At 33.2% G+C, this 24,400-nt stretch overlaps 1 protein-coding gene across 1 annotated transcript in view; it reads right to left on the bottom strand.

Moving 5' to 3' along the window:
• LOC115965822 overlaps positions 1-8,332 on the bottom strand; it is a 45,618-nt gene extending 37,286 nt beyond the window's left edge. Inside the window, exon 1 of the mRNA XM_031085116.1 lies at positions 8,279-8,332. The gene's annotated coding sequence lies outside the window, so the exon portion shown is untranslated. The remainder of the gene's footprint in view (positions 1-8,278) is intronic.
• Positions 8,333-24,400: the final 16,068 nt, after the last annotated feature.

Raw genomic sequence — 24,400 nt, 5'->3', positions numbered from 1 at the left:
TTGGCATGAATGATATACTTATCAGGTTGAATTAGTACTCTAATTATTTAAACATAAGAGATGATTTGAGAAAATTTACCAAATCTTATAAGCTTCCATTAGCTTGCAGCTAGATTAGAACTCCATAAGTAAATTAATTTTTCCTCTGGCTGAGCACAATAAATATGCTGTTCCTAGTGTCCAAATGTTGTTAGTTTTTTAAGATCCCATGCTCCTAGCAATTAGTTTAATATATACATGTTAGCAATTAAAAGAGTGAAAGCAAAGGACATTTGTTCAGGTTTAGCTATAATAATACCAGACGCACAGAATGACTTTCATGTCAACAAGTACTGTCAGACCATAATTCTGCAATCTGACAACTCAATCTAACTCTATACATTGTCTTGATGACATATGAACACATATATGGAGTTGACATGCACATATTTACATAGACTAACAATTTTGTTTATGCAGATAGGCACAATGGGTACAGAACCCAGTCACTGTACAAATATATATAAATTGAATTGGATCTCACAAAGCACCAATTAATTAAGAACTAAGTTATATACAAGTATCTGAAATGGTAGAGAGAAAGCAGACCTGAAGTGCCTCACCATCAGTTGTCATCAAGTTGGTAATTTTACTAGATGAAATCTTCTAATTCTTGCAAGCTTCACGAGTTAGCCAAAATAATTTTAATGTGCTAGCGACCTTCAAAAGCTAAAAACAATATAAAAATATATTAGAATCATCAACACTTTCAATGCCGTCTAAAACTTTATAAGAAATTTAAGCTTTGCTTCCACTAGAAGAACTGGGGATCACATAACTTCATGGACCAATAAAACTGACCTTCCAACCCAAACATGAAAACAAAAATCCGCAAGACCTGCTCACACTCAGTGTCTCATCTCATTCTTATGCAACCCAACTCCACTTTCTCACAATAAATTCACTCAAATAAACATAGGAATTATGACCCTGCAGCCCAAATTAACAAAATCTATTTCCAACTTTTACAGAGACCTAAAAACAAGAACTGCTCCATGTATTATTAGAATTCCAGCTCATGAAACTGAAAAGAATGAGTATGCTTTCATCAATGGACATAATCAATTTGATACCAATAAGTGAAGGTTAAAAGAAATGCTGAGAAACAGAATGAGTATGTATGTTATCATGAATGGATTAATCTAACAAATTTTATGAGCACTGGCTGAGATCAAATTTTTTGCAACATTCCACTAATCAGAGTGGTTGGTGAGTTAAATTTCTATTAATTAATTCAATAATCATTAACCTAAAATATTTTTTATATATAATTAATCTAAAATGTTGTGATGTGAAATTTAAGAATAGCCCTTTTAAAAATAAAAAAATTACATAAATAAATTGGGGGCCAATAGGAAATGGAATATACTTGTAGTCCAGGTATAAGTACACTTACTAAAGATACCAAGCAGCTTCAGAGACGTCAAAGTCAGAGAAGTCGTCAGAGTCCTCAGAATCCTTCCCTTGATGTATTTTCTATTGATTTTGATGTTTGGAATATGGGCAATCTTAAACCACTCAGCGCCGCTCCCTTCTGCACATCTTTTCTCTAAATTAGGGCAATAAGCAATGTGCAGATGCTTTAAATTGGTGAGACCTAGAATGGGAAGACGCATCAGCTTTTTGCAGTAGGAAAGACACAGGTTTTGAAGAGAAGAAAGATAGCACAACCAATCCGGCAAAGCTTCCATTCCGTTAAAGTTCTCTATGCACAGCTCTTCAAAGGCAGTGAAGTGTCGAATTTCGTCCATCAAGAACTGAGAGTTGAGTGTAGGCCACCCACGCAATCTTAGCTTTTTGAGGGACGCGTGCGAGGATCGAATGGAAGTATAACGCAGACTTGGGAAAGCATCCAACTCTTCAATTACCAAAGTCTTTAAGCGGCCCTCTCGCCGCGAAAGCTTCAGTCTTAGATCAGGAGAGTTGCTAAGTTTTAAATTAATAAGAGAATGAAATACTTTTTCTAAATCTGGAATTGACTTCAGATTCGGACAGTACTCAATCTTTAAATATTGAAGAAGAGATGCACAGAATTGTGGCCCACTGGTTAGTTCATCAATACCACAGCCTACAATCTCCAAGTGTCGAATAACTGACAGGACACCTGGCAAAGAACTCAAGTTTGGACACTCATGTAAGGGCAAAAAATTTGGTATTTAGACTGTTTTCATAAAAAAATTTTGTGAACAGTATGTGCGTCAAACTATTTAGTTAGTTGGACTTATTTTGGAACTCGAGTTTGGCAAACTCGAGTTCCGGCCCAAAATTCAAATTATAGTGGCGTTTGTCAAAAACGCCACTATACCATATAGTGGCGTTTTCTATAAACGCTGCTATAGGAACTAAAAAAACACTACTATAGGGTTTGCTTTCCAGCCCAAAATTGAGTTTAGCAAACTCGAGTTCCAGAAACAGTCCAACTAACTAATTAGTTTGACGCGCATGCTATTCTCCAAAAAAATTTCTAAATTCAGTCTAAATAGCAAATTTTGCCCTCATGTAAGGTTAATTCCTCAAGGGAAGGAAACACCAACACCTCACCTACGCTTGTCAACTCTTTTGCATCCTTCCACTCTTCTAAGCTATCCATCCCCACCAATTTGAGTATTCTCAATGCCGGAAATAATGTGGTAATATTTCTGTAACTCCCATCACTGTAACTGTAAAACTCACTTCCTATACTTCTTACGTTCCTCATCTCCTTTATTTCAAGAACCCTAAGACAAGGTAAATGCCCTAGAGTGGGAACTTCTATTCATTCCCTACACCAATTCAATTTTATATGAATCAGATTGTGAAATAGCGAAAAATCATTAACCCAAGATGGGAATTTCTTTCCTCCATACCATCCAATTGTTAAGCTTTTCAAATTTGGGTGAGGATGGAGGCCTTCCAACACCTTCTCATCTTTATCATAACTATCCAATTGTCTGCTAAAAGGACTCCAGAATAATCCCAACTTGAATATTTCCTTTTCTTTTAATTTTGCACTTTTGGCTTCTTCCTCATCTTTCACATTCTCTAAATTGTATATGTTTTTTTCTCTTCTAAGATTCTTTAAGGGTCCCATTTCTTTAATCCTATAACCTTCGTCTTGGCCCACACCAAAAAATTTCAATGTTTGAAGGCAAGTCAACCGTCCCATATTTTTGAGTAAACTATCTCTGTACCAGAACCTTATCAAACAACCAATATTAATACTAATATGTCTCAAGTTAATCAAATTGCTTAGGTCTTCCGGAAGCTTCATGAGTTTAGGGCATTCTTCGATTCTTAAAGTTTGCAAATTGTAGAGTTTGGTAATGGATTTTGGTGATTCCTCAATTTCAGTGTCCAAGATGTGAAGAAGCCTCAAATGTATCAACTGCTCAATTGAATTTGGAAACCTTATTATACTATACCCAGATAATTTTAAAACACGTAAGCATTTAAAACTTGATAACATGCCATCAAAGTCTAAATTTTCTGAAATTAATGTGCGCATTTTTATGAAACTATCTCCACTAAATAAAGTTCTTGGTGTTGTTTTGCCATCAGATTGGACAAATAAAGGTTGTACTTTACTAACATTATCCACAAAACCTCCCTCTAAAATTAGAATTTCAGATTTTGAAATTGAAATGGCAAAATCATGCACCAAATTATGCATTTTGCAACTAATACTATCACCATAGGCATCCTTTCTAGCATTTTGAAAAAATGAAGTAGCCAACAAAATATTGAAATACGTGTTACCAATATCTTCTATCACCGTATTACCTTCTTTAGATAGTTCGAGGAACCCTTCAGCCATCCAATGCTGAATTACTTCATCTTTTTTCATGTTATAATCTTTAGGGAAAATTGCACAGTATGCTATACATCGTTTCAAAGATGGTGTTTAAAGATGATCATAGCCTAACTTTAATATGTGAAATGCTCCATTATTTCTATCATCTAGTAAATCCCAATTTTTATTATTTTGAATCGATAGCCATTCACCCTTATCATGTATAAAGTACATTATTCTCCCTAAAAATTCTGCGGCCCATGGAACCCTTTTACATTTTTTAACAATCTCCTTTTCAATTTTCTCCAAATCCAGAGCTAAAAGTCTTTCATTTGCAGATGCTCTTTTCTTGAATATGAACCAACATTCATATTCTGTTAATTCATATTGAGTAAAAGTTTCCGTGATTTCTGTCACTCTATCACAATAGGTTGCTTCAACAATGTTATTTCCAACATTTTGATTAACTTTTGAATCATCAAGGAAGGAGTCTATCTCCATGTTAAAGCTAATCTCAGGGATCGAATTCACAAACTCCGCTCGAAGTTCATAACTAGCCATGTCACCTTTAAGTCTATTTAATGATTCATAGATGATCTTAATTTCGTTTGCCATATTGATAATGTCAATAGAGGGTGAAGAGTAGTTTAGTACCTTTTGCTGAAGAATGTTATAGCCAAACTCATCAAGCACATCATCAATGTCATAAGCAACTCGTCTAAGCTCTGCTAACCAACTCCTCAGAAGCTCATCACTTGCTTGTCTTTTCTCAACATCATTTAACACAAGTTGAATTTGGGTTAAGAAGCTAAAAAGGTCTGTTAGCCCGCTAAGAAGGTCTGTTAGCCCTTCCTTGAAATCCAACTCAAAACTAATATGTTGCTCTATAACAATTGATCTCAACTTGGCTAGAAGTCCCTCCACAAAAACACCAAGTAAAATTTTAGCTATGTATTCTGCCTTACTCTGCATAAGAGACAATAGTATGAAAATGTTTGTAGAGTGTAGAGTACAATTCTATTAAAAATAGACAAAGTGGGTCCAGATATATTTATATATTGGAAATATAAAAACTTGTATTACGATTTTTACTGTCTTAATTTTTATACAATAATTAATAGTTTTTTTTTTTCTGAAAGTTCAAAAACGTGTACAAAACACCTTTGAACGTTTAGACCCCCAAAAATACAACTTAACCAATTCAAGCAATATGTCAAACAACTAGTGTGCGGAAACTTAACATATGCTATAATACGAAATTGGTTAAAAACTATCTAAGCCATAACAGAATAAAACCACAGCAGATAATAAAAAGGCAAAGATAGAGAGGAAGGAAGATGCAAACACAAAGACAACACGCGATGTGTTATCGAAGAGGAAACCGAAGCCCTCGACGTAAAACCTCTCCGCCGCCCTCCAAGCGGTAAACAATCCACTAGAAAATATAGTTGGGATACAAGGACAGCAATAGACCCTCCAGCCTAATCTACCCAGTGCACCTAAGCCCTCCAAGCTTCTTGCTCCAACGAGGTTGCGCCGAACCTTTTTCTTTTCTAGCTTCCCGGATTCCGCTACTAGACCGTAGCATCAACCAATGAATATTGGTTCCTTCCTAACTACTTCCCAAAAACCCAAACAACTGTCTCACAGTGATGATGATGGTGAGAACCAGGTTTGGTATAATGCCTCTCAAGGATTTGACAATGGAGAGGAAGAGAGTTGAAGAATTTGAAGAGTCTCTAAGGTAGAGATTGTAGGTGAAACAATCTGGTTTTTCTTTAGGGTTTCTCTCTCAAAATTCTCTCTGGAAGCTCTCTCTCAATCGTGGGTAAAAGGGGTATTTATACTGGAGTGGGAGAGGAATGTGAAACGTCAGGTTTTACAAAAACAGGGGTGGCTCGCGGCTTGACCTCGCGACTTGACTAAGTCGCGAGATCCAGTCGCGAGTTAACCGTATGGCCAGTTGTCCTGTTTTGTCCTGTAGTGCTCCAGCTAGCATGACTGTTCATCTTCCAGCATGCTTGGCACGTGTGCTGCTTCTGGCGGCTTACAGCCGCGAGTCACCCGCGAGTCTCTGTTTTCTTGCACACTCTTGAGCAAACTTCACTCTATCTCACTCACTACCCTTACATCAAACCCACCTAAATACAGGGTTACTAAATGCTGAATTACAAGCAAATTTGGTACGGAATAAAGCCAATTAGATGGTTGAATAAATTCAACCTTACATTTTCTTTTGGAGTTTTATAATAATTAGTCGCAAACACACGCGATACATGGAAATATATAATTATTTTTAAATGTGGTATAATATATAACTTATTATCTAAATTTTATTGTAGATAATTTGTTTTCCCTAAAAAATAAACAAATTCTAAAAGTAATTTATATTTCTCTATTTTTACAAATATATAATTTTATCATTTATGGTGGTTTTGATTGATATTATTTTTTTAAGTTGTCCATATTTTTCTAAATATTGTTATTATGCATTATATTTTCCTAATTTCTTTTTGTATAACTAAAATTTGTAAGTTTCAAATATATTATTCAAATTTTTTATTCTCTTAAGATGATTGTCATGATAATCAAAATTGATCATATAGTTACAATGAATATTACTCAAATAATTGATAGCAATATAGTACTTCCAACCCAAACCTTTTTTTTTTCCTATTTTTAAGTAAGTACACCAAAATGGATTGAACTGGATCATTATGGACTGAACTAGAATGAATTGGACCAAACTAGACTGTAATAGATCAAATTGGACTGAAATGGACCGAATGCTGAATCGTAATTAGTAAACATAACTCAAAAAATTAATAATAATTATAATAATAATAAAGCGATGTAAAACCATTATCTATGATATGTAATGTATTCCAATGTGATGAAAGTGGGTTGTTGTTGAAGTAATATAAGTCAGATTTGTTATCACATTAATATTTTTAACTAAATTATTATGCATGCACTTGTGATTCTATGTGCTTGTTGAAAATTTTATTCAAATTAAATTCGGTACCTTGTACACCATAAAAAAAAAAAAAAAAATTAGAAAAACCACTTACATGTAATATTTTATACGAAAAGAAAAAGAAGGGGGGGGGGGGACTTTGTTAAAAGCTTTATTATCTCCATATTTTGACGTTGATGAAAATGACATATGATTCTCTACATAGGAGCGGTGGACCCTTCAACCTAGCCTTGAATGCTACATTAGCATATTGATATGTATACAGTGGCGGAATGATATTTTTTTTCAAGTGAATTTAAACTAAAAATAAATAAATGGTGTCTCCACCCAAGATATTTGTATTACATGCATTTTCTATTATAAGTTACATTTAGATTCAAGAACGTATAAAGTAATGGTCATCTTATGATTAATAAGTTATAATTTGTTTTGAGATTGAGTAAAGGCACAATGTATTATTGCATGCACTAATATTTATATACATATTTTTTGAAAAAATGATGGAAAGAAAATGATGACTTGGCCGCCGCCGTGGTTCAACAAAAACGTAACAATAATAAATGCTACACTTTAACTTTTAGCTATTGTATAGATTAGTATTGAATACAAATCTTTTGTCTCATTTTTTGTGTTCCACATTATTCTCCACCTCCCCCCCACCCCCCTCTTCCACCCTTAAATTTCAGAAACAAACACACTTATCCCCTCTTCCCTATGTTATAACTATCAAATTATATGAATAAAAAAAATAATAATAATGCTAAGAATTTTGTAGTTTACTGACATTACACTTGTCCAATGGAAGAGAACATGAGTTCAAACTCCCCTTCCCCACTTGTTGCAAGGAAAAAAATTCACTTAATAATATAGAAATTTATTATAATGTTTTACTTGATTCAAAAAAATTAAAATCAATAACTGAAAATTGTCATCACAAGTTCACTGCTAAGATTATGATGAAATATAATCTAAATATAAATATTTACATCTTTACTCACCTTTTCAAACACTCCGCTTAACATGTCATCATTTGATATTGAAGTTAAGCTGATTTCCCTCTCCTTATCCTTGTTTGAAGTTGATGCACCCTTAAGTTTTTTGTTAGGTTCACCAACTGTTAGAGAAGCTTCCTCTTGGACCTCTTGAGGCACTTTTGTACAAATATTAATATCGTGACCTTTAGCTCCAGCCAAGTGATATTTAATCCTTGTAGCACCCCCAGCAAAGATACTTTCACAATACTTACATTTGAAACGACCATTATTTTGTTCTTCAACATGATCCCAAAATCGATCTTTCTTTCGAACCATATTTCTTTTCCCTTACAACAGATATATAAAGGGTTTAATATTAGAATATAAAATTGATAGTAAAAATGGATCTGTAGAGTAATAAAATTAATTTAAATAATATAGATCTATAGAATAATAAAAATAAGCTTGTTATATTTCTTTAAAAATATTATATAATTATTTTATGCCTATCAAAATCACCTTCAAGTAGTTTTTTGCTAAGCCCTCTAATGGCTAGATAAGCTTCGAATTCGTGTATTTTTAGGAACCTTTCTACAAATAGCAATATCACGATCAATAAATCTAATCCTTGAAACACTTCCATCTTATTTTGTTTACTGTGTTAATAAACTATATATAATATTTAGCCAAGAAAATATAAAATCCATAGCATGAAAGACATGTCAGAGTGCACTTACTCTATTAGTTCACAAACAGGTAGATGCCGCAAATGGACACCAAGAGAAAGAGATTAGGTAAAGTCTGAGAACAAATAAAAAATAGAATGAAGAAAAAAAAGTAATCGTATAGCAATTTGTTATAACGTGTTTTATATCTCTCGCCGGAAGACTCAAATGATTAGAACAAGTAGTAGGACTAACACTCTGCCGAAAGAAGATGATTTTGGATTCGATGTGTACATGACAACTTAGAGAAATGCCATAGACGTTGAACTTAGGGTACGTTTGGTAGAGTGTAATAGAAGTTGTAATGTAATAACTATTCCTATGATTTAACTTTACAGTTGTTTGGTTATGTTTTTATTACCTGTAATAATCATTCCATATGAATCTCTATTCCTTAAAATGAGGAATAGACATTCCTTATTAAAAGTGCTGAATCTCTGTTCCCTTGCTAAACGTAATACGCTCTGCTTAAGCATAATTCCCAAAATTCCCAAAATCCCCCTCTACCCGCCTTCTCCAAAAATTTCTTTCTTCTTGCTCTGAACAAAAATCTCAAAATCCCTTACTACCTGTATTTTCTCCAAAACTTCTCCTTGCTCTGTTAACAAAATTTCCAAAATCCCTCACTACCTGCATCTTCTCCAAAATTTCATCTACTTCCTAAAATTTTCATCTCCCTCCTCTCTAAAATTTTATTTTCCCGTTGCTAGAGATCTATTTATATGGGTATTGTCTTTCTTTCACCCTCAGTTGCTGCTCCCTCTTCTCAAGGAAATTTTTTTTTTCCTTCTTCCCTTAGGTCTGTGATTTCCACAGGTATTGCACCCTCTCTCTCTTCTTTTCTCATCTATTTGTATGGGTATTTCCTTTTACTCACCCTCAATTGCTGCTCTCTCTTGTTAGGATTTTTTTTCTGCCCATAGATCTGCAATTTCTACAGGTACTGCTCTCTGTTTCTGCTATCCATATCAATTTTTTTTTTTTTTGACATTATATCAAATTTGCCATAATTGATATTTGTATAGCTGTGAGGTTCTGTGAAGCAAAGATTAGAAACACTGACCGTGATCAGCCAGCAAGTCTAAAGTGAATCAATATAATATATATATATATATATATATACATATCACGGTCAGCCAGAAAATGTAAAGAGAATCAATATAATATATATATATATATATATATATATCATGGTCAGCCAGCCAATCTAAAGCAAATCAATATAATATATATATATATATATATATATTTTATCAAAAGATTTTTATTTCAGCTATGTAGTTTGGCATGATTTTTATTTCAGCTGTGTAGTTTGGCATCATATATACTCCTAATATATATATATATATATATATATATATATATTTTAACAAAAGATTTTTATTTCAGCTATGTGGTTTGGCATGATTTTTATTTCAACTGTGTAGTTTGGCATCATATTTAGGAGTATATAAAGTAATCCTTATAAAAAAAATGTATTTATTATAATAAGGGCATTTTAGGCAATTTGATTTAAAAAGCTTTCATTGCATCGTTTTAAGATGTTGTACCAAACATGTGGAATACATATTCAGGGTTCTATTACTATAGGGTTACCAAACAACTGAATAGGAATAATTATTACATTACAGCATCTTCCATTCCTTGTAATAGCTATTCCTATTCCTATGTAATTATCATTACAGTCTACCAAACGTGCCCTTAATATGTTTTACAGTACATGCCTTTCTGTTTTGGATTCTAAGGTAAATTTGGTTCCTATGTTGTTGGAAATTTTAGAAGAGTTCCAACTAATAAGACTCTTGTTAAGACTCTTGTTACCCAAAATGGGAATTACAACACAAACATATATAACAGATGTTTACTTCTGTGGGTCAAAACACTGGAAGCATTATTCACATTCACAGGCCCTTTTTATATACAGCTTTGTTTCAAAAAGCCTCATGAGATTCTCTTCATTTTTTTTATTTAAATTTTTTATTAAAGGAATGAGATTCTTGGTTTTTCCCCCAACCAACTCATCAATCATCACCCGGAATGAGTTTATATTACTTTACCCATCTTGCAGTTTTTTTTTATTATTATTAGTTTTCCTTCATTTTTTATGGATTATTTCTGCAATTCTTTTTTATTTATATCATAATTAATAAATTACTATTTCTTTAAATGTCAAATTTCATTTGAAAAAGAAAAAGAATTCTTTTTTATTTTATCAAAGATTGTTAAAGGTTTAAACCAAGCCAAAAAAAAAAGTTGAAAAAAAGAACTAAAAGTTATAATATATATATATATATATATATATTTTTTTTTAAAGAAGAGAAAAAGAACGTTATTATTAACTTTTGAGAGCAATAACTTTAAAAAAAAAATAAGAATCACAAATTCATGTAATAATTTATAAATTTGTGTACAAATAAGAATTATAAGAGTGGTCAAAATTTTAATTTTTTTTGAGGTTGACTATAATGTTTCAAGTATATATATTCACATTAGTTGTTAAATTATTGCAACTTGATCATTCTATGAGTATATTAACCAAAATTTCAGAATTGACACAATTTTTGTATGAGATATGTCAAGTTCCTAAAATTCCTTTCATGAGAGAAGTGGAAATTTTCTTTAAAAGAAAAAAACGAAATGAATTATTCATGCGTAACACATTCATTAAAATAAAACCCTCAAACAAATAAATACTATTTGAATGTTTTTTATTTATTATTTAGATTAGACTCAAGTACTCATATACATGCATATGAGAGTCGCTTTGGCTTCACCACTAGTCTTGCTCTTGATTGAACAAGGTTGATATATTAAAAAGCAAGTTTAGATTTGAGGTTTTCTCATTTCAATTCACTTTGTTTGTTTCGAGTTTTGATGATAATATTTTCTAAAAAATGAGTTATTTTTCAAAAAGTATTTTTTATAAAACTATCTCATTTTTTAATATTGGTAGCAACCTTAAATGATTTGAAAAACAATATCCATATACTTCCCTTATTTAGCTTGCTGTAAGATAAAACTGTTTTCTAAAAACATTTAATAGAAACGAATTTCTAAAAATAAGTCATACTTTTTCTGTTGACCACAAATAGTTTTCTTTTGACTTATTTTTTCTTATGCTAAAATACAAAAAATTATCTTTATACAAGACTTTTCATCAAAACAAAAGAACGTGACTTAGATAAAAATGGTCTGTATATCTCATGAAACAAATAGCAAGAGAGACGTTTAACAAAAAAAAAAAAAAAAAAAAAAATCGCAAAAGAGATAAGTCCGTAAGTGTCAGTAAAAATGAACCACATATTAGTTGCATATATTAAGAATATACCAGATATATGCAATTTACCCCCAAAAATAATAATAAAGATTTGGATTTTATCTTCTAGTTTAAATAACTTAAATAAAGTAGAATTTTTTTTTTCCGATTTAATATATGAATTGAAATGATTAATGATTAGTAAAACTATATATTCAGCCAATTTAAAATAATAATAAAATTGAATAGTATGAAAGACATGTCAGGGTGTACTTACAGTAGTAGCTTGCAAATAGGTAGATGCAGTCAGGAAGAGTGAGAGAAAGAGAGAAGGAAATTGAAATAGTCTGAGAAGAATAAAGAATGAAGAAAGACGTAACGGTCTGGCAATGTATAAAACGCGTTTGTGAACCTTTGCTAAAGTTTCCTTCCTTTATCTCAATTATTATTAGAACAAGTAGGCCCCATCAATTTACCATTTTGCAGGAAAAAAATGGATTCGATGCGTCGGCAGATGAAATTCCTGTGCAAATATAATCATCTCATCTCATCTGCCAGCCAACAGGGAATCTCTTGTGCAAACATCACAGTTGCTTTACTTTTACTGTGTCAAAGCACTGAAAGCATTAATCGCAGACCCTTTAAATGCAGCTTTGTTTCGAAAAATCCATATTCTCCTTTCAATTTTCCTTCATTCATTCTTAAAACTGCCTTCTTAATATTTTCACAATATTTCACAAAAAATTATTTGTGATAAATTGATATTGATTTTAATTACAACCTACTATTAAAATTATCTTTTTCTTTTTCTACAAAATTTTTTTTCACTAAAATTAGCTAATAATACACCACTATTAGTTTCTTTAAAATCTTCTCTCCCCTCCTTGTGTGTGTGTTAAAATATTTAGTATTCTCAAAAAAAAAATAGTGGGCTAATCCCACATTAGAAAATAAGTGTGAGTTATAGAGGTTTAAAACCTGTGTTGTGTATCCAAAAGTTAGGTCATTTTGGATATACACCACTATTAGTTTCTTTAAAACTTGGGATAGTTACACTTTACCCACCTGTGTTTTGCCTCTAATTTGATTGCCTACCTATTGTTTCATTTTTGACACTTTACCTACTTGTGATTTCCTCCGATACTCCTCTGTAACCCACCTCCAGTGCAGACGTTACTCTAACATATAAACTCATTAAAAACAGAAACCTAAAACAGATCAAACACTCCTCACTCCCAAAACACACTCTCATCCAACATGCTTACCAAACGAAGATCACAATGCAATGTGCTTGAGATAATGGACTGAGAACCTCCTGAGTTTTGATCGTGCAAGCAAACCGAGGAAGAAGGAGACACAGTGTTTAGCAGTTGAGCTGTTGCAAATAGTATTTTTGATTTTTGGTGTTTGGTCCATTCGTCTTCTCTTGATTGGGTGAGTTCCTAACGTTGTCTAACGTTGTCAACTTCAAGTTTTGGTTTTCTTTTATTGTCATATGCTCTGTTCATCTGATTTTAGGTAGATCTTTTTAATTTTTGAAACCTAGGGTTTTAAAATTCTTTTTTGGAAATTGGGTTTTTGCTTGCTATGTCTTCATCAACTGGCAATGGGTCTACAACTAGTGGTTTCTACCGTGCCTTAGATGACCATTTATGTACCCATAAGAATTGTGCCCTACGAACAAATCGAAAATCTGGTAACTATGGAAGAAGATTTCTCGGTTGTAGTCAATTTAATGTAAGAAACAATTCCATTGGTGTATTTCATTTGAATTGAATTGAATTATTAGTTGTGATTAATTGTGATTTGTGAAATTAACTGTTGTAATTGTAATGATCAGGTTGGTCCCAAATGTGGCTTCTTTCAGTGGGTGGATAACGAAACTTGTAGGAGTGAAACTGCCCCACTTGTCTGTGAAAGGATAAGTATGCTTGAGAATGAACTGCAGCTTGCAAATCAGAGAGAAATGAGAAGTAGGGAAATGGAAGAAAGATCTAACCAGAGGGAAAGAGAAGTTCATGAGCTTTATGTAGAAGTTAGGGAGGAACTTAAGAAGATTAGAGAGAGTGAGAGATTGTACAAGCTGGCACTAGTTTTGTCATGGTTATTTTTCATTTTTGTAATGTTGTTGTTGTGTTTTGCCTCAATGAACAACAATGTAAGGGTGGGGACCCTTAATCTACCATGATGCTTGGGGGGTTGTTGAAATGTGGTTGGTTAATTGAATTAAGTCCCTGATTATTGTATCCGTCTCTTGAAATACAAAGTGTTGTTTTTGTGCAAATGTTCTGTAGTTTATTTATTGTTTTTACTTCCTGCCCATAAATGGATCCATATATATTGATTTTGGTTCTATGCTACACCTGCCTATAAATGGACTATGGTCATGACATACACATGATTTACTGTGTCAATACATACACCTGTGTAAATCCACCAAAAGCACAAGACAAGCAAATCCACCAAAAGCAAAGACAAGCACAAGACATCAAAACACTTTATCCTGTGTCAATGCACATTAACATTAATAAAATCCTGATAATGTCATAATCTGCCAAAAGTAAAGACAGTCATTATGACTTTATGTCACATGCAGACATATTTACAACCAAAACCCAACTACTAGTCCACCACACATCAAACATACACATCTTCCAACCAAAATTGTCAATATTATTTTTGACACTTGACCAATTTAAATACTAGTTACATTAAGTGTAGGAACTATAACAAAAAAAGTGGTTGAAACTTTAACATCTTCATTTATTGCTTTTTGTGCCCTTGCTAGCAGCCTTCTTGCCCTTTCCACCAACTGGTTGTGTGATGCCCCAATTTGATTGATTGTGTGATGTGTGTGGGTGTGTGATGAGTCCCACATCAGGTATTTACTGGGTTGAACTGGGCTTTATTAACAACTACAAGGAGCTTCGATTGTGACTAGTCCTTTTGAGGTATAGCGTAGATGTGGCTAGCGCTTTTCCTTGGGTTGTTACAGGTTGAAACTTTGTTGGCCTTGATACACCAAACTTTCTGCCTTTAAACCCCCTAGTAGCACCACCACCATCAGATGCACTTGGCTGCATAACCAAAATCCAACAATTAGCAAGATATTCCAACAATAGCAAGTAAAAGGAAAAAAATAAACAAAATAGATATTAGTAGAGGTACCTGAGGATGAGAATCCCATGTCTCTCTAGGGGTATAGCTGCTTAGTTGTGAGGATGAAGAGAACCAATTGGCCTTAGATGCAGTTGGAGGTTGAGTTGCTACCTCAAATCTATTGTTTGGTGTAGGTTGAGATGCAGTTTGACCAAAAACTCTGTATGCAGGCTGAGATCTAGTACTTGGTGGTTGAGATGCAATTTGAGGTGTTGCAATCTACTTTGTTGTTGTAGATCTACTGCCTTGTCCCTACAAATAGGGTTGTACAAGTTACATACACATGAAATATATGAGGAAATAACTATAGTTCAAAGCATGGAAATACTTACAACTTTTGATTTAACAAGTCTATCTCTTCTCTGCCATGGAGTTTCACCAGTGATGCATGCCTTGCATCCTCTTGCATTATGTTCTTCTTTCTGGCACTTCCCACACTTGATTGTCTTGTTCACCCTAGAAACTCTATAAGGGTTCCTTGGCTCTTCAGGATCTCTTTTTCTTTGCTTTAGTGGTCTGCCAGGTGATTTATACATATGAGGAGCAATAGGAGTAGGTTGGTTAGTCTTAACCCACTTAGACTGGCCAGACATTGGCTGTATTATCTCTTTGTAAGTTTTAACAAATGTCTCTTTCAAGTAACAAGGATGCACATAGTCCTCCACTTTATCCAGGTTCTTAACAATAGCAGAGATCCCATGTTTGCAAGAAGTCTTGTCAAATCCCAAATCCTACAGCTGCATGTTTTCCTAGCCAAGTCAACCACATGTCTCTCATGACCATTATCAATCTCATACATGAACCTGCCTGATGGAGTAGCATTGAAAGGTATAGATTCATATTTTAACTTCTCTAATTTGTCTCGAATATTAGGACAAACCTTTCCAGTGTATTTTGCTATACCTTTCATCTTTTTGTATTGTTTGGTCATGAGTCTAACTCTGCTCCACTCCAACATTGCTAAAATTGACTTATCCCTAGCTTCTAAGATCATGGCATTAAAAGACTCACTCAAGTTATTAGCTAAACAGTCACACAAAACTCTACTACTAAAGTGAGACTTAGACCATTGTGCAGGGTTGATGTCAACAAGATACTCCCATGCCTTGACATCCAAATCCTTCAGTTCCTACATTCTTCTCTCAAACTCCCTGATTGTTGTGGCTCTAGCACATCTCCACAGTGCATCCTTCAACTCCAAGCTCTTATAATCCACTTTAAAATTATTATAGATATGTTTCACACAATATCTATGCTCACAAGTTGGGAACAACATCTCAAGTGCAGGTATAAGGCCTTAATTCATATACAAAACACATCAAGTAAATATGTTAGTTAGACATGTTGAAATGAACTGAGGCATGTATTATTAAACTTTAAATATGTGGGTTAAATATGTTAGTACAATTGTAGTTCATACCCTTTGTCTATCAGTGATAAAGACTAGATTAAGTTGTTCTGGATTCCCAATGTCATCTGAAAACTGCTGCAAAAACCATACCCATGAATCTTTGTTCTCTTGCTCAACAACAACAAATACAACTGGGAAAATGTTATCATTTGCATCTCTAGCTGTGGCAGCAAGTATTTGCCCCCTAAATCTCCCTTTCAGGTGGTACCCATCTAAACCAATGATTGGTCTACAACCTTCCAAAAAACCAAATTTTTGTGCATTATACCTGATATAAATTCTTTTAAATTTGGGCTGTGCATTTTCATCTTCCATTTCAGTTTGCAAAATAACCCTACTTCCTTTATCATTTAGTCTTATCATCTCTGCATAATCCCTAAGCTTCCCATATTGCAGTTGTTCATCCCCACTAATCAAATCAGTAGCTTTCCTTTTTGCCTTACACACCTGACTGTAACTTATTTCAACTTCAAATGTTTGCTTCACATGATGTTGAACACCAATCACTTTCCAATTGGGATTTTTGTCAAACTTTTGCATAAACTTCTTTGCAACATAACTTGAAGTCACTTGGCTGTGTTTGAAGGATCTAGAACAAGTGCACTCTGGATTGAATGTTTTTATTTGGAATGTCAACTCCTCAGATAGTTGAGATGCATAACACCTCCATCCACATTCATTTATGCAGTAAACTAATATCTTCTTCTTTTCATTCAGCTTGAACTTGATATCTACTGGCTTCTTTATAGCTTATTCCCTCAATGCGTCCCTAAATACCTTAGAGTTTGGAAATTTCATTCCTTTCTATAACACTTGTTTTCTCATGTTAGTTTGGACATTAAACTTGAGTTCTTTTGCAGCAGTTGGTGCTGGCAGATCATCATCAGAATCTATTAGAATTTCCATGTCATCTTCAAGAGGTGGGTCATTGTTAGCTGGAGTATGTGGGGTTGCATTGACAGTATCTCCCTCAGAGGGTCTATGTGGGGCTGCATTGACATTATCTTCCTTAGAGGGCCTATGTGGGGCTGCTGCACTGCCACTAACTCCATCATGTGTAGATGACCCATCATCTACATTTCCAAATACATCATCATCAAAATCCGGCCCCTCAAACCCTTCATCCAACCAATCAAAATCTTGTCCACCACCTCCTTCAGCATCCACACTACCTCCCTCATGCATTTCATGCATATCATCATTATTCTGAGATGCCTTATGCACATCATCATCACTTATCACTTCCTCATTAGCAAATGGTTGTTCAACTACAAGTGGCTCCTCACCACCCTCAACATATAGTGTTATCTTATCTGTAGGCCATGCAGCATGAATCTCACACATATAAACTACATCATCATCTTCATTTATAAGCCTTAATCCTTGCTCCAAATTATCTCCAGGAATAAGATAATGAAATCTACTTGTACTATTTGCCCCCAAATCACAACACATATCTTGTATTTCAAAATAATTAAGTCTATCTGGGTCAACCTCATCAATAAAAGAAGTACTACCTCCTAAATATACCAAATCTAGGTTCTACGCAAATTGGCCACCATGATGAATCTCAAAATTGAATGTCAAGTCAATCATCTGCATATAAAATACAACAGAATAAAGTATGAGATGGGCTTGCATGTGGAAAATTATAATCTATTATAGATTATTGCTTTATTAGGCAGTCAAATTTCTCTTTCAATTTCCCTAACTATATACCAGCAAATGAGATGGGCTTGATGAATGTAATTAACTATATACCAACAATTGGGTATGTATCATGTGGTCCTATGGTCCACACAAAGCACAACACAGAAAAAGACAATATTATTAAAAGTTTTTGTTCTGTTTTTGGGAGACAAACCCATGGAAAGGGAAAACAGAAAAGTAATAATCAATACTATTGCAAAATCATGAAAAGTAATAATCAATGGAGCCCCACATGGAAGCCTAATCCTATGGCCCAGTAGCCCCACATTGATGAAGACATAGCAAGCAAAAACCCAATTTCGAAAAAAGAATTTTAAAACCCTAGGTTTGAAAAATTAAAAGGATCTACCTAAAATCAGATGAATAGAGCATATGACAGTAAAAGAAAACCAAAACTTGTAGCTGACAACGTCAAGAACTCACCCAATCAAGAGAAGACGAATAGACCAAGCACCAAAAATAAAAAATACTATTTGCAACAGCTCAACTACTAAACATTGTGTCTCCTTCTTCCTCGGTTTGTTTGCACTGTCAAAACCCTGGAGGTTCTCAGTCCATTATCTCAAGCATATTGCATTGTGATCTTCGTTTGGTGAGCACGTTGGATAAGAGTGTTTTGGGAGTGAGGAGTGTTTGATCTGTTTTAGGTTCTGTTTTTTATGAGTTTATGTGTTAGAGTAACGTCTGCACTGGAAGTGGGTTACGGAGGAGTAACGGGGGGAATCATAGGTGGGTAAAATGTGAAAAATAAAACCATGGGTAGGCAAATCAAATTAGAGGTAAACCATAGGTGGGTAAAGTGTAATTATCCCTTAAAACTTTCTCCCCTCTCCTCTTGTGTGTGTGTGTGTTAAAATATTTAGTATTCTAAAAAAAAATAACCTACCACTTAAAAATTTATTACGAAAGTATTGTGAAAATATTATGGTAGCATTTCTCAATTTTAATTACTTATTATTTTATTTTTCCCTTATCTCTATACTTTTTTTTTTTCATCCATACATTTCTTTCTTTCTCTTTTTCTTTTTCTTTTTTCTATTATTTTCTCCTCCACACACGTATACTTCTTATCTCTATCTTCATTTTCATCTTTTGTTTCTACCTCCGGACATACCTCTAGCTCTCTCTTTCTTTCTCTTGTTGGGATAAATCCTTGTCTATATGTGAATTAAATTAAATATAACCCAAGCAATAAAGAAAATAGAAATCGACGGAAGTGATAAAAAAATCAACTAACAAGATCACTGAGAAATTACGTGGAAAACCCTCCAGTGTAGAGGGAAAAATCACAAGGCAAATCTGATCAATCTACTATAATAAAATAGAGATTATAACACTCAAGTTATACCTAAAACCTAAGTTCACAACAAATTGGGAAAATACAATAATATCTCTAGGAACAAATACAACTTCACCACAAAACCCAGTAACAAGATCTTCCACTCTAAATACTTCAACTCTCTGTGATTGTAACACCCAAATAATCGTCCTAGAAAAAACCCCAATTTATCTTCCTTGTGTGTTTTGAGCAAAAGAAAATTCACCTTTTCTTTTTTCCCTTAGTGCCACACAAAGCACTAATCTTTTTCCTTTAGTCGGCTTCAAAACTGTGTTTCACTCCTCAGTCTCTTTCTAAATCTCTCTCTATATGTATCTACGTGAAACCACATACATCAATGCTTTATACTAAAGCTCTGCAGCCTACACTCCTATTCCTAATTGAAAAGAAGTCTTGTACACCAAGTTCGCCTATTTCATATTGAAATAGGATTCATTATATATGGGCTGCACTTCTTGGTGCAACCGTGCACCCCAACGCCTCTTTCTTTCTCTCTCTCTCTCTCTCTCATACACACAGAGATCATTAGCAAGAGAGCGTTAGCCTTAAATTGGCATTCATGCATGCCGCCTTTTTCGCTCCACCACCGCTCGTCCTCGTTACCCTGGTGGCTCAAATGGGTCAGATTTGCTTTGCTATTGTTGTTGTTTTTTTTTTTTTTTTTTGCTTCTGATTTGATTAGTTTTAAAATTGTGATTTGAGTTTGCATTTTGATTGTAATTGAGTTTAGATAGAGATGTTTGAGAGAGAAAAAAATTCTAGAATGGTTGAGATGTTTGCACTTAGCCATTGTGAACTTGAGTAAAATTGAATATTTTATTTGGTGGTTTGAATTTTTTATTACAGTTAATTGTTTTGCTCACGAATAGAACGTTATCAAACCAAGAGAGTGACTGTTTATTAGCAAACAATTTTTTGCTAATGAACAGTAATTTAGAGAGACTGTTGGACAGGGACAGACCCACCAATTCACCAATATCATAATTCAATAATTCATAACCAAAAAAAATCTCATAGAAAAAAAAAAAAAATTCCCTTAGGGGGTTACAAGAATTTATATGACTTTTTAAATTGATTTATAAATTATGGGAAAATGAATTACAATATTTATATTTTTTTCAAAAGATAAAATGCCAAAATTCTTTTAGAAACCAATATTGATGACGTAGCATTGCCAACTCTTAATATTGATATCCCAATTTTTTAAAATCCTCAAACAAAGTTTTGAAAAACTTCATTTGTGTGATTTTCAGTTGCATCCAAAAGTATGGGATTATCATATTGGTGAGTTGGTCAACATGATAAAATCAACATATTAATTCTAATTACCCAAAATCTGGGGATCTGAAGTCCTCTTCTTCTTTGAAAAAGGTTAGAATATCATGTTGTAACTTTCAACTTCTTTGGTTCATATTATATCCTTCTTGACTTAAATATTTAGGTAATAAAGTGCAATTTTTTGTCTACCATGATTTTTTTTTTTTTTTAATAAACCATGTCACATGAAATTTTTTTGGTTCATGCTTTCGCCTCCCATAGGTTCAAATCCTGGTTCCGTCCCTACTGTTGGAGCACCATTTTGTGGATTTACTCTCTAAAATTTAGGTTTAGAGAGCTTGTTGGAGATGCTCTAACTCATCACTCATCACCAAGACACAATGCGTTTACATCATCACAAATTTCAGGACACATTTATAAGTTAATGGCGAAAATACACTTTTAGCCTCTACATTTTGGGTTGATTTTCATTTTGGTCCATATTTTAATTTTGCTACTATTCTATGTCCCTAAAAACAAAAAAATCAATTCTATTTAATTTGGTCTTTACTATCAACTCACTAATAAAAAATCATATGTGGCAAAGGGGGAGCATTGGTAGCATGTTAGATATTGACATGACTAATAAAATAATAATAATAATAAATTTTATTTGATTTTTTAAAAATTAATTCCATGTCCACTCTACATAAGTTTCTAAATTTAAAAAAAAAAAAAAATATATATATATATATATATATCAATTTTAATCAAATAAAAAAGAGAAAAACAAAATTAAAAACCAAAAAACACATTACTTGAGATATGTGTTCATCTTGATCATGAACACACAAGAACAACTAACCCAGAATATTTAATCACAAGAATTAAAGAATAAAAACCCATAATATTCTTAAATTTGTACCCAAATTCTTCCACAAAAATCAATTATACATTCAACCAAAATTATTATCTTAATACAGTATTTCTCATAACATAGATTTCCAACCAAATACATAGAATTTTAATCAAACAAATTTCTTCATCAATTTCCCAGCAACCGACAAATCCTTATCATCAAATCCACAAAAATTATAAGCTAAAAACTTCCAAATCAACCTTAGACCCACCCAAAAACTTCCAAATCCACAAAAAATCATGCATACCTGTGTTCTAGATGAGCTCAAGTCTCAACCTTTTTGGATTCTCGTGCTTTTCACTTTAGGTTCTCTCTCGACTCTAAAAATTCTCTTGGTGAGTCGGAATCCAGACAAGCTCAAAGATGTCTCGGATTCAATTCAAGCCAAGTACAGCAAAACCTAGATTAAGAATGTTGTTGTGGTTTCTCTGGTGATTTGTCAGAGGGGATTAAGAGGGTTAGTGAAGCTATTGAAGGTTTAGATGTTGGGGTTTTGGTCAACAACGTTGGGGTATCGTACCCTTATGCTAGGTTTGAGAGCCGCTACTTGAGGCTTCGCTGTGGGGACCGACCACAACCACCACCACCAATCTGGGCTTCACAAAAGCACAGCACAATCGCCAATCTAGGCTTCACAACAATACAACCACCGATCTGGGCTTCACAACAATACAGCACCACTGATTTGGGCTTCACAGCAACATAGCAACCCACCGATCCATAGCTCACAACCACCACCACCACCGATTTGGGGTTTCACAACAACACAACACAACACAACACAACCACAAATTCATAACCCACGAATCCAAACTGACCCACCACCCTAAACCGATCCTTCACCTCCACTGATCCATAAAACTTCATGGTCGAGCTTGAGAACTTAATTGAGACCAAGCCCCACAGAGCATTCAATCGCTGGGAGAGAAAGATCAAAGAGAATTTCCTGGGCCAGGAGGTTGGCCGAGTTGGTTGGGCTCTTGGTCTCAAAGTGCTTGTACTGGGCTTGACTGGGTGTGCTCCCTAGTTCGAGTCCTACTACTTGCACTTTGAAAAGAATTTCCTAGACCAGCGCTTTACCCCTTCGTGGGTCCACCCGGTGCAAACAGTGATTAATTTCTGGTTGAAAGCCTTGAGGAAATACTGTGGGAAACCAAAAAAAAGAAAGATCAAAGAGAGGAAGAATGAGAATCGGCAGAGCAAGAGAGAGAAGAATGAAAATAAATTTTTTAATTTAATAATTTTATTTTATTAGATTGTAGGTCTATTTTTTATTTTTCTCACGTGGCTTTTTTAATTATTAATATGCTTATGTGGAATTTTTTAAATGGAATAAGTTTAAAAAAATTATTTTAATAAAATGTTTGCCACCTATGCACTCCGTTTACTACGTATGATTTTTCTGTTAGTAGGTTGACGGCAAAGAGCAAAATAGAATTGATTTTCTATTTCTAGGGACTGAGATAGTAGCAAAATCAAAATAGTGACCAAAATGACAATCGGCCCAAAATGTGGGAATCAAAAATGTATTTTCACCTAAATTAATTCCACTTCCACCCTAGACTAGCAATCCACCAATGCCATATTTAAAAATTAAATAAAAATATTTTTTTTGGCTCTTTCTAATATTATTTTTCAACCTTATATACATGCCTTTTATTTTTTGATTCAAAGGTTATTTTTTTGGATAGGAATTCAAAGGTTAATTTGGTTCTTATCTTGGAAATTTTAGAAGAGTTCCAACTAATTACCATGGACCTTCTTTGTTTTAAAAAGCCTCATGAGATTCTTGGTTTTTCCCAACCAACTCACCCTGAAAGATTTTACATTATCACAAATGTAAAGTTTATAATAAATTTGTCCCCCACACCACCCCACTTTACCCATCTTATAAAGTTTTTTTAAGTTTTCCTTCATTTTTAGGGATTATTTATGTAATTATTATTCTTATTTTTTTTTTTTTGAGAAACATTATTATTCTTATTTATATCATAATTAATAGATAATTGTTTCTTTTATGTGTCAAACTTCATTTGAAAAAGAATAAGAAAGTCTTCTATTTTTTTTTTTTATTAATGATTGTTATAGGTTTGAGCCATACATAAGGAAAACAAATGTTGAAAAAAATAATTAAGAGTTTAATTTTTCTAATTTGAATCCATTGCTTAAATTATACAATTATATATATATATATATATATATATATATATATATTTGTGATTGTGATTGTTTTTAAATGTACTTGTGCATATACATGGGGTTACACACTAATTTTATTAAGTGGATGTTTAAATTTTTAAACACAAAATAGAAAATAATTAGGAAATTGATTTATTACCTTGTTGACATGACACTAATTATATTCATTACCATGTTAGTTTACAAGATTTTTATAAAATAATTGGTAATAACTTTAACTTCTTAAAAAAAAATGATAATGTAAAAAATTGACATTTGGATTTTTGTTTTTTAAAAATTTCCATTTTAAAATTAGGTAAATAGTATGTTTTTCAGATGATGTTCATGAGCACCTTAACTAAAAAGTCAAGACTTAAACCTTGTTTGGTTGCTGAGAAAGCAGAGGAAAAGAAAAGAAATAAATTTTCAATTTCTGCTAATAAAATGACGTCTCATTTACTTATGGAGATGCGAATAATATATTTTCAAATATTTTATTCTATTTTATCATTAAGGACATGTGTTCAAAGGATAGCTTAGATGGCATAAAAATATTATTTTGATATTAATATTAGATACATAAATTTTTTTTCATGTACCGCTTAATAATAAGGATTATTTTGACATAATATTAAAAGTTTAGAAATAAAATTGACACGTTTAAGATGTCAAAAACCATTTTGACAC

This window comes from Quercus lobata, chromosome 10 (genome assembly GCF_001633185.2).
Source record: "Quercus lobata isolate SW786 chromosome 10, ValleyOak3.0 Primary Assembly, whole genome shotgun sequence".
Classification (NCBI taxonomy): Eukaryota; Viridiplantae; Streptophyta; class Magnoliopsida; order Fagales; family Fagaceae; genus Quercus; species Quercus lobata.
The sequence above is the reverse complement of the archived record's forward strand: the minus strand, read 5'-3'. Positions and strand labels throughout refer to the sequence as shown.